Source organism: Olea europaea, unplaced genomic scaffold, assembly GCF_002742605.1.
Source record: "Olea europaea var. sylvestris unplaced genomic scaffold, O_europaea_v1 scaffold636, whole genome shotgun sequence".
NCBI lineage: Eukaryota > Viridiplantae > Streptophyta > Magnoliopsida > Lamiales > Oleaceae > Olea > Olea europaea.
In genome coordinates, this window is record NW_019264725.1 from 366104 (window position 1) to 366335 (window position 232).

Here is a 232-nt window from a genome sequence, read left to right on the forward strand (position 1 = left end):
TAGGATCAGACCTCGGGTTTAAGCTCATAAAATGCGCTATTATCATTATGAGTCATCAATGCAAAATCTAAAGACTTAAATATAACTACTCTTAAACTTTTTTTTTCATCATTTTATCTTTAATCCTTAAACTTTCTAAAATTCACTATGTAACCCAAAACATGACTTTTCACAAGTAATAATATCTTGATATTATAATTTACACTCCAATAATATTTTCTCCATCAATGGG